The sequence below is a fragment of the Artibeus jamaicensis genome, unplaced genomic scaffold (genome assembly GCF_021234435.1).
Source record: "Artibeus jamaicensis isolate MK-2021 breed Jamaican fruit bat unplaced genomic scaffold, CSHL_Jam_final contig_797, whole genome shotgun sequence".
Classification (NCBI taxonomy): Eukaryota; Metazoa; Chordata; class Mammalia; order Chiroptera; family Phyllostomidae; genus Artibeus; species Artibeus jamaicensis.
The window spans coordinates 14,105,570-14,119,744 of NW_026521977.1; the positions used below are offsets into that span (position 1 = coordinate 14,105,570).

General features: G+C 37.8%; 1 long non-coding RNA gene across 3 annotated transcripts in view; it reads right to left on the reverse strand.

The window, feature by feature from the left end:
• The window catches only part of LOC119049901 (uncharacterized), a 237,696-nt gene that overhangs the window by 24,206 nt on the left and 199,315 nt on the right, over positions 1 to 14,175 (reverse strand). The window lies entirely within an intron of this gene.

The following is a 14,175-nucleotide window of genomic DNA, read 5'->3' on the forward strand; positions in this document are numbered from 1 at the left end:
TAAAAATTTAATGAATTCATTAGGACTCCTCTAATGGAGAAAGAGATAACGAGTAAACTAAATATATATATATAATAGAATGTTAGGCAGTGATATGTATACTGTTTTAGGTAAAGCAGTTAAGAAAGACCTCTCTGAATAAGTAGGAGATCTTTGAAATGAGCCTTAAATCTTGAGTACAATGACAGGAATCTTAAGATTAGAGGAAGAGAGTGTTCTTGGTAGAAGAATGGTAAGAGAAAAAAATCCTTCAAGCGCACAGAAGTTTTTATGCTTGTTAAGGAGGAGTAGGGAAGCCAGCGTGACCACAGCATAGTAAATCAGAGAAGGAGTTAACGAGCTTGAAGTCAGAGAGAACCAGCGGAGTCAGGGAACCTAGAAACTAGATGGCCATCATGAGAAATGTGGATATCATTCTAATTTCAATGAACTGGAGGTCTAAGGAGAGCATATACTGGGATATTAAGAAATGAGATTTAGATAGTATAATTATCTAATTTCCAGTTGGATAATATTCTAATTTCAATGCACCAGAGATGCAAGGAGAGGAGTGATGTGATCTCATTTACACACTCTGGGAGTGGGCAGCAAGAGACATAGGAAGGCTACTAGTCATGCTGACTAGAGATGGCAGAGGCTTGGTGGCAGAAAGAAAGCGTGACCTGACCTTGATCCTTGTGAATGTGTCCTATTATTGCTTTCGTTCAAGAATAAAGCTTCATTCTTCCCAACCCTGCGCTTTGATCCAACGCCCCAACTCGGCTCCATTTCTTCTCTCCCTCCCCCTTTGGATCTGATGTTAGTAGTGCCTCTCTCAGATTCCTGACTACTTTACGCTCCCCCGCCAAGGTAGCTGGATATGCATGAATCGAATTGGGTTGCTCTCCTGACACATGAGGCAATATGTGGACCCTGGCCAACCCCTCTGACTTGACGCACCTCAAGCCCACCAGCCCAAGCCCCGTCTACCCTATTTGATGGACAGACCGGTGAAAGTGGAGATTTTCACTCAATCACAGAAATGCATCACATGATTGACTAATACACAAAAACTACTGTGATTACACTGAGGTTTAGATATCTTCCTTTTATTAATGACCTCTAGCATTATCATTGCATCTCCATTTTTTATTTTTCTTCATAGGAGCTTTAAGTAGAGTAAATGAGCTATATCTAAATATAAAACTTTTGAGGCTTTCCAACGACTGCAGAATTTTTCATTGCCACATATTTGGTAAGGTCACAGAGCATCTGCTTTTGACACTAACGAACATTTACTCCGATGACTTGTATGTTTCACCATCGCCCTCTTTTGCTTTTCCATGAGCAACAGAAGATATTTTGTATGTCCACAGCTTGCTGTTTACAGAGAGGAGCCTGACAGTCGTGATTAATGAGGGAAAGCCTCCATGCTCTGGGGTTGGCGAAGAGGGCTTGCATTTTCCAGTTGTGAAAAGTTTCCTCCTGCACGCAGTTAGACCAGTGTTTCCTGAACGTCTTCTCTTGCTTTGATCTTTGCCCAGCCCTTATCCCAAGACGAAGCAAACACTGGGGTGCCTCCTTCAACTTTCTAAATGTATGTTTCGCTGGCAGTCCCACTGAGTCAAACCACTAACACTTTCCACATGATTCGACTACGGGTTAAATTATAAAGCGCAGCGAACCTAGTGGGTTCCCTTTGTTCTGAGGCATGTTTCTGCCGCCCCTTCAAGTGTCAGTTATGCCCTGGTTTCCCCCTCCCTCTTGCCTTAGCCAAGCTCTTTCTCTCCTGTTTCCTGCTTGGCTCTCTCTGTCCCTCTGCTCTTGCTGTTAGGAGCAGAAGAAGTAGAAGCGGAATTCTGATTCACATTGTGCTGCAGTTTATTAGCTGCAGAACCTAAGCAAACTGTGTAACCTCTTGGAGCCTTGGTTTCCTCCACTGTGCAGTGGGAATTACAACACAGTGTGCAAGGTTCTGGTGAAGATTTGATAAACCAATGTATGGAGGGGACCTACTACAATACTGAGCACAAGTAAGTACCACTATTATCACACCATCTTAGCCATGGGTATCTCTTCGCAGGCATTTTTTTTAAGAAAGGGTATCTGCTATGTTCTTAGGTTGAAGTGAAAAGGTGGGTTTCGAATAAGCCTGAGACATTCTGTATATGTCTACAAACCAGTATTGACTTCCCCATTCTAGACAGGCTCCTGAGAAACCAAATACACTTTCGTTTCCATTCATCTTAGAGAAGATGCTGTGCATATGTTTACACTGCAAACATCGCTCCCTATTTGGGCCAACAGAATGGATGCTGCAGCAGAAAGTAACTGTCCGCAAACACGCTTATCCTTCATTTCCAAATGTTAACAGTGCCTTTGCTTTATACCTTGAGCATGAAAGAAACTTGGAAATTTCAGTGCCTAGGTGGTTACAGCAAGAGAACGCTCAAAACTTGACAGGAGGGCTACCAAGTGAGAGTAAATAGGAATATACGTTTCTAATATTTGAGTACTAACCACATATTTGGTCCTGGGTACCCTGGAAAAGTCTGGTCCTCAGGCCTGCAAGACTGAAGGCCAGTCCCTGATTGTGGTGATCTCAATATGGAAAGCATTAGGGTGACAACCTGAGCCTCTTTATATAACCCTGCTCACTATGTGATCTGCTGTCTCTAAATGTCTGGAAGTCCTTTATGGCCTCCTGGTCATGAGCCTGCCAGGGCAGGTAGACTGATCCAAGCCCCGTCTCAGCTCATAGGTAAGCGGGCTTCACTGAGAGCACCTGGGGACATTGCCGTAAGCTCTTCAGCTTCCCAAAGTGAGAAGCAATTTGACAATTCTCTAGCTCACCTGTTTCTCCCCACACAGCCTCAACCTGGGCTGCGAGGAAGGAGGTCTGGGGTTAGTTGAACAAGGACTGAAGATAGGGCACAGTGACCCCTGCAACACATGCCCGGAAAGGACTTGACTCTACATACTCTTCAACAGAAAAGCAGAAAATTTAACCCAGTGAACCTAAATATGTGCATATATTTAGCAATAACAATAAGAAATGAATAACCAGTATTCATTTCTTTTCTAACTAGAGGCATTTTGGTCACTTGAGGAACTTTAGAAATAGAACAATTTTTAACTGTTTGGCTCAAACAAAAACTCATTCAGACTCAGAATTTAGCAAAAGCCATACTAATGGTAAATACTTATTCCATAATCACATTTTCCATAGACCCTCCAAATTTCCACATTTCATCATAAAAAAAAGAAGAGCAGCGAGAAATCTGGACTGACAGTTAAAATAACAACATAATATTAACAGAATGTCAGGGTTTACAGGGCTTTCCCATTTCCCCTGGAAAAATCTTGCCGTTACCCAAATGTGCAGCCACCACTTTGCTTTTCAATTATTATTAAACTATTTGTCAAAGAGCTATCGATTTATTTTTCTGTCCATTCCACAAATATTTATTAAATGCAATCACTGTCCTAGATTCATAGATTAATAGTAATAATAAAACCATTGACAATATTTTCATACTACTTTTGTGTGGCCAGCACACTATTCAAAGTATGTCATATGTATTTAACACACCTAATCCTTGCAACGACCCTTCACAAGGGTTACTTGTAAACAGTTTGCCCACCTTTCCGAAGTGTCACCATAAGGCTATGCTGGTTTTTCTCTGTTGCCTTTCCCTGACCTCCAGCCTTGCCACAGTCCCACCTCTGGCTACCACTCTCTCCCGATCTGTCTCATCCCATCCTCCAGTGGAACCCTAGTTCTGAAAGGGCCAGGAAGTCTTTCAATCAGGACTTCAGGGATATTTTGAGAGAGGTATTCCTCAGTGACTCATGGAGCTAAATAAAGCAAATTTGGGATTTAACTGACTTTAAAAAAAAAGAAGGCATTAGCAAAAGAAGACTCCAGACTCAAGTGTCCAGGATTGAGTTAGGCAACCTGAGCTTGAAACCCAAGATATCAACATTATGTTAAACTCTGTCAGGCTAAAACAGTAATAAACCTGTACTTTTTATTGCATCCTTAGTTGTAGTTTTGCTTTGAGAACTGCAGGGCCTGAGAAGAGTAGAGCTAGAAATAAACTTCAAAAATTGAGAATCTAAGGGCTAAACAGGTGGAAAAAACTTATTCTGGGTCATATAAATTCATGATATTAAGACCAGAGAATCATAGAATCACAGCCTGGAGGGCCAAGCTCGTCCTACTCACTTATTCAACACCTGCCTGAACCTTCCCTATAATATCACAGCCCTGCCAAGTGACTATCCAGGCCACAATTAGATGCCTCAAATTATGGAGCTGTTTCTTCACTCGGGGGAGTGAATTTGTCTGTTGGGGAGTTCTAACTCTTAGAAAGTCCTTCTATATATTGAACTGAAATCTCTCATCATGTGGCTTCAACAGGGATCCACAGCCCCCATCTGTCCCTATTCACTCCACATTAATCAAAGACCTGACAGCTTCTGTGTCCAGGCTCAATACCCCCAGTTCCTCCAACTCTTCCTTCTGTAACATAAACAATAAGCAAGGTCTCCCAGCAGCACTTGAATACCAGAAAGCAATGATTTACTGTGGATAAAAGCATGGGCTTTGCAAACAGGCAAAACTCTGGGTTGAATTTTGGTTCTACACTCACAATATTAATTTCCAAGGGCAGTTAACACATTCTAACCACACCCTGGGTTCCTTTTATGTAAATTGGTGATGATAAGATACACTCATAGGGTTGTTGAGGTAAATAAATAAAATAATGTAGGAATTCAACAAAAATATTTGAATGGTTGAATGAATGGTCCTGGTTGAGTGCTCTAGTCAGCACTCATTGGTGAGTTTTATCCATTGATTAGCAAACCTGGAGAAGCCTCTGTCAGGGAGAGGTCAAAGGAAGCATGAATAGAATAAGACACACATGAGAACCAAAATTTTCCATGGCTGACCAGCTTACTGTGCAGGGCACCATCAGCCCATTCCACCACAATTTCACCAGCCATCTGAAGAGAGTTTGCTTCACACAAACCTATGCTGCTCTGTAAGGGAAAAAGAGGGAAGAGTCTTACATTCAAGTCTTTTGCAACTAATTCTGCACTTCCTTACAAAGTTCTGATAGCATGCTAATTTGAACGTCTAAACACTAAGTTATGTTTTGGAATAAAGGAAAAGGTACTTTATAACTATTTTTTCCTCCTTCTACAAAAACAGCTGAACAGACTTTCCTAACTCTTTCCCAAAAGTTTCATGTTTGGGCTGAGCTCAGCCCTGGAAGGTCTCACTCTCAAGAGGAAGGCCTGAGAAAGTCATTAAAGGCAAATGAAAGCCCTGGAATAGAAATACACAGAGAAATGAAATTTCGATTGGCTTTTTGTCTCAGGTGATCCAACATTTAATAACAGGAAGACGAAACCAAAGCAAATCATCTTAAGGATACTATCTCTTAGAGCATTATACACTTTGAAATAGTATTAGAACTCATAGACACTACCTGCCTGGAACTGAACCATGGCTGCTCACTTTGTTATCTAGGTTCTATGTGGCAAATGAGTGACATTTCCTGGACCTCAGTTTTCTTCTCTGTGAAATGGATTTAATGGTCCTTATTTCATAGGATTTTGATGAGCACTGAATGAGAGAACCCAGCTTGGTGTATATTAGACCATTTCATTAAGTGTAAAGTGAGATATAGCAAGTAGTCTTTGTCCTATTATCATGATGGATCAAAATGAGTCCAATGAATCCACGCTTTTTCTCCTTCTCCTGGTCTGTTTGCCCTCTTTTCTTCTTATCTCCCTCCCAGATCTTGGTAGTAAGGAAAAACTGTACCAACACATTATTCACTCCACTTTCCAACAAAAAGATTACGAAAGAGGAAGAACCACATTAATCAGGGGATTAGAGTGCGGCATGAGGAAAGGGGTAAGGACCCTATTAAGCACCCTACAGTGCAGAGGAAAATTCCCAAGACAAAGAAGTATCTGACCCACAATGTCAATAGTGCCAACACTGAGAAACCCAGTCTAGAATATGTAAAATTTAAAGCAGTGGGATAAGAGAAAGATGGTAGTTCAATTGAGAATCTTGAATATGAGGCTAAGATTCTTCCCAAAAGTAATGGATGTATTTCTGAATTCAAAGCATGAAGAAAATAGAATTTTAAGAGGATTTGTATCATAAAAGTTTGTCTAACCTATTAGATCATACATATACTAAAAAGTTGACACATTTTGATGCAAAATTCTACATTTTATATATTAGTGTGGTTCTATTGCCCCAACATCTGGTTGAAAAGTGAAAGCATCTGTCAACAGGCTAAATATATCTCCTTGGCTTTAGCAACCAAATGCTCAAGTTGTGGTCTTTCCATTGATTAGGGATTCCCCTACACTTTGGCAAGACAATCAAAGAGGACGAGAAGTGTTGATTTAGTCTAACTAATAGTTTGTCTTGATGTAGACAAAACATCTGGTCGATTGGTGCTTTCATTTTTCACTTGGTGGTTTGACATGAAAGAAGCATAATTATTGTTGGATGCTTGCTAGCCCTCATTGTGACCCCAGCTGATCTCAGGGTAGAAAAAACTGGTCCTAAAATAAAGAATTGTAGGTATGAATCTTCAATTTGAAAGACCATTGCTTATAAGAAGAAGGAGCTCTTGAGTTGAAAATGAAGAATTCAAGAATAACCTTCATTTATGTTTCCCTGCAATTACTCATATCCAAATACCCTCTCAAAGTCATCTTCTCCTCCTGGGAAGTTTGTGCACTCCATCAAAGCAATAGATCCAGTCACATTCCCTGTACCAGAATGTCATCTGCCTGAAAAAAAAAAAAAGGGCTCCTTTTTCTTCACACACAAGTTGCAGTCTGCTCACAAACCAAAGGGGAAAACCTCCATAAAAAAAAGAAAGCATTTTTTGTTTGTTTGTTATTCATCTGCCAAGAGGGACACCTTGTTCTAATTCATCTAGTGGAACAATATATGCTAATAGAGGTCTTATCTCTTTTTTCTGCCTTTCCAAATCTTATATATCTTTCCAAGCCTAGCTCAATCTACCTCCCCAAAGCCTTGTCTGGGACTCCTGTTTACAGTGATATAATGCATGACAACTTTGGTTGGTAAAGACTACCTACATCACTGTGTCAAGCAGAATATTAAGTCCTTATCAGAGCTCAAGAAGAAAGAGTTCTATGATCCCTTAGAAATGCCTTTCATAAGATGGAGAGGAGGTAATATTTAAACTAAGTATGTGCTTTCCTCATGTTTTCCTCACGTCCATTGACCCTGTCATTTATTTTTGGTACTAGTGCTGGACACAGGTGTTGACTATGTTGAGCAATGATAGATATTACCCATGCTATCTTAGAGCATGAAGCCTAGTGAAAAGAAGTAGTAATCAAATAATTATCTACGTTTCAATGAATTAAAGACAGCTACCAATTCTCTGCTGCTTCATTCATTGGAAGCTGGCATTTACTTCCCTCCCCTTGAATCTGATGGCCTTGTGACTTGCTTCGGCCAATAAACTATGATGGCGGTGACACTGTGCTAGGCCCCTCTTTTAAAGTATAAGCAGCCAAGAACCTTCCAAAGCCAAAAATGAAGAAAATAAAATAAAGATCAAAATGAGAAAAGAACAAAAGTGAAAACAATTAGGAAATAATGGAGTTGACATCAATTTTGGTGCGTATGTAAAATATATATGTGGGGTTATAGGAGAATTAAATAATACCATTTTATTTATTATGTTTTCATATGTTTTATAAATGTTGGTTTTATAGGGCTTAGAATGGATTAGTGAAGGACCAAATTGATCCCTCTTAAAGCTTAAATACAAAATAAATTGTGTAAATGTATAGCACTTTGTAGCGCCACCAGCTCTTTGAGGGCCAGAGCAGTATTTCACTCACCATTTACACACACCCAATGGTGATCAGCAGAATGCTGAGGAAACTATAGAAAGTGTCGACCAATGGAAAAACGCTGAATAGTAGAAGAAATACTCTCTCTGCCCTGTCTTACTTGTAAATCGCATGCTAATATCTCTACTTTCAAGTCGGTTTGGGAATTTTTGCTTCCCTCACAAAATAGTCAAATGAGATAATGAAGTGAAAATGTTCTAAAAATTTTAAGACGCTACACAAGTATAAAAGAGTATTATTATTAAGACATTTCTTTTTATAACTTTAAATTTTTTTTTATGCTATTGAAGCTGTTCCTGCTTTTTCTCCCTTTCCCCACCTCCACCCAGCCCCACCCTCTCCCCTCCCTAAGTCAATCCCCACATAGTCATCTGGGCCCATGGGCTGTGCATAAATATTCTTTTGTTTATGCCTTCACCACCTTTCATGCTATAAATCCTTGTTGCATGGCTTCAGTTACCATCATTTCATTGCAACCCATTTCTCAAAACTTACCTTGTTAGTAATTTGGCCTTAGTAATTTTTCAGATTTGATTACATTAGGTAGGCTAAAAAGGCCATTTACTTTTTTCTGTAAAATAAAAGATACACTTCTCATTTTCACCAATAACTTTATTGATTTGGATATTTTGATTAAGCTGGCTGTCTCCCACATGGCATAACATTGATTGTTCTCGATGAATGTCTCAATTTGATCACTATCAACTTCTACTGGTCTACCACGCCATGGAGCATGGTCCAGTAAGAAGTCTCCAGCATGCAACTTCACAATCCACTTTTGAAACATTAATCAGTCACAGCACTTTCTCCATACACTGCACAAATTGCTTTTTGCTTTTTGTTTTTGTTTCTCAGTTGCTTTTTTTAACTTTCTTGAAATCATAAAACATAATATACTGAAAATGTATACTTACTTCCATCTTCAATATTAAAATGGCTACACAAAAATTCAGATTTTAATTTTTTTAATGCATACTGATATGACAGCTGTCACAGTACAATCTAAACAAGAAGAGAAAACAAAACATTATGTTTTCTCTTCTATTATTATATAATTTATTATATAATTTTAATTTATTCTTATTAAATATTACATTATTAAATTTTATATATTTTTTTATTCCTAAGCCTTGTCTCCCTACTATTTTTTTATGTTATTTCAAAATTGTTTCAAATGAAGTTAAAGACAGCTAAGCACTACTAGAGCCAAAGAACTTTTTGGCCAACCAATATTTGGGATGAAAATGAGTGCTGAAGTGTATAGATAAGCCAAATATAAACCAGAGAAATAAAACTGGTGAACAATCTCTTTCTGTTGCACATTCTCTCCCTGTAGAAAGATCATTGGGGAAGCCAATTTACCTGAAAGCAACTTGGCAAGCAAAATAGTGAGTTTCCTGTGGTCAACTCTGGTGATTGGTACATTTAATGACACCAGTGTGCTTGCTTCCACAGTACATCTGCCTGTGAGAAAAACATACTTATACCAGCTCATAAGGGCACTCCCATCTCTGGCTTGTGTCTCTCTGCTTCTTCTTTGCTGGCTGACATTCCTTCTAAATGGCACATTTTTTCTATAGATAAGGTAATGCCTTCACTCAGGTTCAGTTCTGTCTTACTGGCCTGAACAGCACTCTGTCTCTTTTACATAATTCCGCCTATTTCTGACCCATTAAACTAAAGGGTTCATTTTATAGTTTAACTTTTATGAGGTCATCTTATTTTACCTTTTGTGTTCTTTAATTTGGTGTGTTCTCTGGGAACACTTCATTTTTACCCCATCTATCATCAACCATAATGGCCTTCTAATTCTCCTTCAAATTCAACATCCCCTATTGGGCCCTCATTCTCCTTCATCTCTGTAGCATGACAGTGTCCATCTTGCTTGAGTAGGCGGGTCTCAGCATTACCTTCTTCTCAGTAGTCATCCAATCTGGGAGGGAGAGAATTACCTTTCCCTCACTGTGTTTGAGGTTTCTGAAAATTCCACCTTTGTATATGCCCACCTCCAATTCTGGACCAGACTCTGGTTCTGTCAAGAAAGGTCTAGGACCAATTCTCAACCAATCAGATGCTTTTGAGACCTTGAGAAGGAGTCATTCTTACCAACAGGGAGGATAAGTAGTTGTCTCTATAATGTCACCAGCACACAGAATGCTAGTTCCTGCTAGAGAAATTCGCCAAAAGATCCAAATTTCCCACATTTTTGGCCTCTGGACTAACATATGTAAATGAATGTATATACATTATATACATATATAATAAGTATAAAATCTACAATATACAAAACATTATGTTTTCTCTTCTATTATTATATAATTTATTATATAAGTTTAATGTATTATCTTATTAAATATTACATTATTAAATTTTATACATATTTTTTATTCCTAAGCCTTGTCTCCCTACTATTTTTTTTATGTTATAAAAAACTTACTGCTTTTACTGTGACTGAGGACATTTTCAATAAATAGCTTGAGTTTGAAAGGATTCCCCAACTTTGGTTGGGTAATCCTTTTGCAGTAGAAATCATATTTCTCTAAGAAAACTTTATTGCCAACCATGGGATTTATTAAAACTGTAAGATATAGCATATTGAATATTTTAACATGCCATTCAATTGTATATATTTAACTATCCCATTCGCTCTAAGACAAACCAATTGTATGTTTGATATGCAGTAAAAATTAACAGATTCTTCATAGATGAAATAATAAAAGACTAATTTCTATAACATGTTCATTAATTCTCCAATAATATTTCTTAGGGTATTCCAAAGATAATAACGCTTATTTACGATTACTCAAATTTAAACTATTAACAGCTTCTCAAAGGTATAAACAAGGATGTACATAGTCAGAACTGTTCTTATGGACTTGCAATATTTACTTTGTCATATATTTTATAAAAATAAATATCACACATGTACATTTAAGTCATCAATGACTGAATGAATTTTGCTTAAATGGCTATTTGCTTAGGTGAGTGTTATAAATTACAAGATAAAATAATTTTATCATTCTATGATCCCCTGAAATACTTCCACTAAATCTATTTGTTGAAAATTACCAGAAGAATTTTTATTGTTGGCTGTCAAGAAGTTTTTAATCTCCTCATGAAAGCAGCGAGAAATGGCTTTTCATCACCTCCCAGAGCACATTATCTTATGTGTATTAGATGCTCAATAAAGTCTGTATAATAGACCAATTGTGTGTTAGATATTCAGAAATACAGATGAATGGAATTGAACTGAAATGAATTAAGCAGGCTTTCCTCAGACCCATAGCAACAATAAAACTAGATTATTTCACTGCCATTCAGAAAATTGTGCTCACAAGATTTCATTCTGGAATCTTGACATATAAGATTTCAGCAACTCCTTATTTAAACACTTGTTAGACAAATTATGTGTCTCACTACATTACTATGAGTTCTGTCAAAAATTTGCAAGAGAAATGTTTTTCTACAGCAACTGCCTGTGTTTGTAGGTGGTGTGTCATTGTGTGGACAGGAGTTATCATTTAGGTCTCTGGTTAAACCACAGACTGACTCAACAGCAGGATGGGTTTGCAGAATCAGAGGGAAGAATATATGCTGAATAAGAATTGCAGATAATAGCATGGATTGGGCTTTCCTTCTGGAGCTCAGGAAAAAAATCCATATGTTTTCTCTTTGTGTTACTGGGTGTCTATAGCATCCCCTCTTATCTAGCATTAGATCAATTCCATTTGTCAAGTGTGCAAAAGTCTGTTAAAATAGTAATGAGAGATTGAAGTTGTCTTCCCGGGAAACCCTTCTTAAGCAACTTATTTACCAAGATATAATTTTAAAATAATAAGAATAGACTAATTTTTTTAAAGTGGCCAATGTTGATATGGCTCAGAGTTTACAAAAATATATATATATATGTATATATATATATATATATATATATATATGCTAACTTTGTCAAGTAGCATTTTTACTTGTTCCTGAGAATAAACCTCTCTCCCCGAAGAAAACCATCATTGGAAGCCACTAGTTCTTGCTAACCACAGAGATCTGGATTTCATCAAGAGGCCGCAGCCCTGGCTAAACACCACCCCACACTTTGCTGGGTGCACAGATGCCATGTCGACAACACCGTCTCAGCAGCTTTTCACTCTTGATCCCGTGTGACCTTCCCCAACTTGGCAGAACATGCAAACCTATACCCTCTGCAAAGTGACCTTTGAATGATCTGGACGGAACCTCCCCTCAGGGAGAGGAGACACTCAAAGCACACATTTCACCTTCAGTCAGTGACTGCGATCAGGGAATGAGGCTTTGGGGGCGATAATATATGGTTTGGGCCAGGAAAATTACCCTGAGAAATGATTTAGAGCAAAGTAAATCAAATAATTTTGCTACTGAGAAAAATGTAAGAAATGAAGTTTATAGCTTCACTAAAGAACAAAAATCATTGGTGAGGAGAAAGAACCCTCCTTTCAGTTAGGGTAATGATGGGGACACTTGGTCTAAGAAATGTGAGCCATTCTGTTCCATACACGAGTTTAACTAAGGCAGAATGTCCAACTCGAATCCCAGAATATACAAATGATGTCATAGAAAGGCCATCATAAATCGCTTATCCATACAAGAAAAAATAAAATTGGATTTCTGCCTGCTCCACAAAAAAATCAATTCCAGATGGATTAAAGACTTAAATGAGAAAAGTAAATACTTTATTGAAAAGTATGGGTGAATTTCTTTCTGACCTTAAGATACAGAAGGATTTCTTAAAACACAAAATGTGCCAATGTAAATTAAAACATGAAAGAATTTAACTATTTTAAAGACCACTTGTTAATTACAAGAAACATTAAAGAAAATGAAAACATGTGTTATGAACTGGAAGATATTTTCAACATGCATAACCAATAAAAAATTAATAACAATATCTAAAGAATTTCTAACAATAATAAAGGACTAATAAACCAATAATGAATGGTCAAAGGTATGAGCAAGCACTTGCAGGTAAAGAAAACACATGAATACACGGTAAGATTTAGCTTCACCAGATAACTGGAGAATACAAATTACAACACAAGATACTATTTTAGACTGGCAAAATAATACAAATGATATTAATAATGTTTGCTAATACCAAGTGTGGGAAAGAATTTAGATGAACAGGATTGAGAAGTAAAGATTAACTTTCCAAGACCAAGCCTCATCCCTTAGGAAAGGAGCTGTCCTCCTGCAAAGCTCCATAGAAATCAGCATTGGTCAAATACTTAAAGCCATCAATTCTGGTTAACCAAGAGGCTTAGACCCCAGCCTCTTGATTATGCCCCAAGGTGGAACGGTGCTCCCACAAACATGTGAAGCATGTCATGTAGCAAATTCTGCCACTCACTTATATCATCATACGTCTGTGAGGCTGGGCACCTCATCCCATTACTGCAAGTAAGAAGTTGGTACTACTCTCCAAGAAGACTCACCTAGAACTAAAAGTTCCGCTATGCCATATTGCTATTTTACTCTGGACTCTGATCGCAATGACAGAGGAACTGGAACATCCTTAAGTATACAGATGAAAGGCCCTGTAACCCAAAAATAGGGTCTTCTATACTTTGACAACTAGCCATGGTAGATGATTGTGACCTACCTCATAATGGAGTGGGCAAAGGTGAATTTCAAGTGATATTTCGAGTCCTTACGTTGAACAGGGATTCCTCAAGTGTTTGCTGTATTACTGAAAATAAAAAATAATGATAAAAAACAAATAATTATAAGAAATAAAACAAATATAACTAATCATGAGCCAGTGATGGGAGTGGTTCATGACTAAAGACTGTGATTAATCTAATCCTATGCTTCTGGGCTCAAAACAAAAAAGGGAAAGAAAGGTCTTACAGCTTTAACTTTGTCAGTTTACATACCTTATCTAAATTCTTAATTATAATTTGTGATGAAACTATTATTATATCCATATTACATGGAAAATAACAGACTCAGAGAGGTTAACTGAATACCCCAACACTACATATGTAGTAAAAATTAAATACCAGATTTGGACTTTCCATCATGTATTAGATTGATTAAACTGCAGTGATGAATAGCCCCTAAACTTCCAGTATATTAATATTATAGAAGTTTACTTACTCACATATGGGGACCAGGAGCATCATTTGCATCAGTGGAGTGGCTCTCCTATGTGATCATCCAGTGACCTAAACTCCTTCCATCTTGTGGTTCCATAACCCTCTTGGTCCTCATCATTATATGTAGGAAGAAACATGG